This window comes from Mixophyes fleayi, chromosome 4, assembly GCF_038048845.1.
Source record: "Mixophyes fleayi isolate aMixFle1 chromosome 4, aMixFle1.hap1, whole genome shotgun sequence".
Taxonomy (NCBI): Eukaryota; Metazoa; Chordata; class Amphibia; order Anura; family Limnodynastidae; genus Mixophyes; species Mixophyes fleayi.
The window spans coordinates 157,340,910-157,343,409 of NC_134405.1; the positions used below are offsets into that span (position 1 = coordinate 157,340,910).

The 2,500-nt window shown below is 46.9% G+C and overlaps 1 non-coding gene and 6 pseudogenes across 1 annotated transcript; all 7 read left to right on the plus strand.

The window, feature by feature from the left end:
• Window positions 1-296: 296 nt before the first annotated feature.
• LOC142155341 (5S ribosomal RNA) lies at window positions 297-415 on the plus strand. Its single transcript, XR_012691724.1, has one exon. It is a non-coding gene; the product is annotated as a 5S ribosomal RNA (ribosomal RNA).
• Window positions 416-676: 261 nt separating this feature from the next.
• On the plus strand, window positions 677-795 carry LOC142154634 (5S ribosomal RNA; annotated as a pseudogene).
• An 82-nt stretch (window positions 796-877) lies between these two features.
• Window positions 878-996, plus strand: LOC142154931 (5S ribosomal RNA; annotated as a pseudogene).
• Window positions 997-1,263: 267 nt separating this feature from the next.
• On the plus strand, window positions 1,264-1,382 carry LOC142153876 (5S ribosomal RNA; annotated as a pseudogene).
• Window positions 1,383-1,651: 269 nt separating this feature from the next.
• LOC142153798 (5S ribosomal RNA) lies at window positions 1,652-1,770 on the plus strand (annotated as a pseudogene).
• A 271-nt stretch (window positions 1,771-2,041) lies between these two features.
• LOC142155170 (5S ribosomal RNA) lies at window positions 2,042-2,150 on the plus strand (annotated as a pseudogene).
• Window positions 2,151-2,420: 270 nt separating this feature from the next.
• LOC142153799 (5S ribosomal RNA) overlaps window positions 2,421-2,500 on the plus strand; it is a 119-nt pseudogene continuing 39 nt past the window's right edge.

Here is a 2,500-nt window from a genome sequence, read left to right on the forward strand (position 1 = left end):
CCTGGGAGTTCCAGGTGCTGTCTGCCTTTTTTTTTTCTCTCTTGTTCCGGCTTCCTTCAATGCTGGTTTTGAGATGTATAAGAGATGTAGGTCTTTAGGAAACCAATACCTACAGCCACACCACCCTGAATAAGCCTGATCTTGGAAGCTAAGTAGGGCCAGGCCTGGTTAGTACTTGGATGGTAGACCACCTGGGAGTTCCAGGTGCTGTCTGCCTTTTTTTTTTCTCTCTTGTTCCGGCTTCCTTCAAGGCTGGTTTGAAATGTAAAAGAGATGTAGGTCATTAGGAAACCAATACCTACAGCCACACCACCCTGAACAAGCCCAATCTCGTCTGATCTTGGAAGCTAAGCAGGGCTGGGCCTGGTTAGTACTTGGATGGGAGACCACCTGGGGATACCAGGTGCTGTAGGCCTTTTTTTTTCTCTCTTGTTCCAGCTTCCATTAATTCTGGTTTTGAGATGTATAAGAGATGTAGGTCATTAGGAAACCAATACCTACAGCTGCACCACCCTCAACAAGCCTGATCTTGGAAGCTGGCAGGGCCTGGTTTGTACTTGGATGGTAGACCACCTGGGAGTTCCAGGTGCTGTCTGCCTTTTTTTTCTCTCTTGTTCCGGCTTCCTTCAATGCTGGTTTGAAATGTATAAGAGATGTAGGTCATTAGGAAACCAATACCTACAGCCACACCACCCTGAACAAGCCCAATCTCGTCTGATCTTGGAAGCTAAGCAGGGCCGGGCCTGTTAGTACTTGGATGGGAGACCACCCTGGGGATACCAGGTGCTGTAGGCCTTTTTTTTTTCTCTCTTGTTCCAGCTTCCATTAATGCTGGTTTTCAGATGTATAAGAGATGCAGGTCATTAAGAAACCAAATACCTACAGCCACACCACTGTGAACAAGCCCAATCTTGTCTGATCTTGGATTGCTAAGCAGGGTTGGGCCTGGTTAGTACTTGGATGGGAGACCACCTGGGAATACAGGTGCTGTAGGCCTTTTTTTTTCTCTCTTGTTCCGGCTTCCTTCAATGCTGGTTTTGAGATGTATAAGAGATGTAGGTCATAAGGAAACCAAACCTACAGTCACACCACCCTGAACAAGCCTGATCTTGGAAGCTAAGTAGGGCCAGCCCTGGTTAGTACTTGGATGGTAGACCACCTGGGAGTTCCAGGTGCTGTCTGCCTTTTTTTTTTCTCTCTTGTTCTGGCTTCCTTCAAGGCTGGTTTGAAATGTAAAAGAGATGTAGGTCATTAGAAACCAATACCTACAGCCACACCACCCTGAACAAGCCCAATCTCGTCTGATCTTGGAAGCTAAGCAGGGCCCGGCCTGGTTAGTACTTGGATGGGAGACCACCTGGGGATACCAGGTGCTGTAGGCCTTTTTTTTTTCTCTCATGTTCCAGCTTCCATTAATGCTGGTTTTGAGATGTATAAGAGATGTAGGTCATTAGGAAACCAATACCTACAGCCGCACCACCCTCAACAAGCTGATCTTGGAAGCTAAGCAGGGTAGGGCCTGGTTTCTACTTGGATGGTAGACCACCTGGGAGTTCCAGGTGCTGTCTGCCCTTTTTTTTTCTCTCTTGTTCCGGCTTCCTTCAATGCTGGTTTGAAATGTATAAGAGATGTAGGTCATTAGGAAACCAATACTTACAGCCACTCCACCCTGAACAAGCCCAATCCCATCTGATCTTGGAAGCTAAGCAGGGTTGTGCCTGGTTAGTACTTGGATGGGAGACCACCTGGTAATACCAGGTGCTGTAGGCCTTTTTTTTTTTCTCTCTTGTTCCAGCTTCCTTCAATGCTGTTTTGAGATGTATAAGAGATGTAGGTCATAAGGAAACCAATACCTACAGCCACACCACCCTCAACAAGCCTGATCTTGGAAGATAAGCAGGGTTGGGCCTGGTTAGTACTTGGATGAGAGACCACCTGGAATACCAGGTGCTGTGGGCCTTTTTTTTATTATCTCTTGTTCCGGCTTCCTTCAATGCTGGTTTTGAGATGTATAAGAGATGTAGGTCACTAGGAAATCCATACCTACAGCCACACCACCCTGAACAAGCCTGAACTTGGAAACTAAACAAGGTCGGGCCTGGTTAGTACTTGGATGGGAGACCACCTGGGAATACCAGGTGCTGTAGGCCTTTTTTTTTCCTCTCTTGTTCCGGCTTCCTTCAATGCTGGTTTTGAGATGTATAAGAGATGTAGGTCATTAGGAAACCAATACCTACAGCCACACCACCCTGAACAAGCCTGATCTTGGAAGCTAAGTAGGGCCAGCCTGGTTAGAACTTGGATGGTAGACCACCTGGGAGTTCCAGGTGCTGTCTGCCTTTTTTTTTTCTCTCTTGTTCCGGCTTCCTTCAAGGCTGGTTTTGAGATGTATAAGAGATGTAGGTCATTAGAAAACCAATACTTACAGCCACTCCACCCTGAACAAGCCCAATCCCATCTGATCTTGGAAGCTAAGCAGGGTTGTGCCTGGTTAGTACTT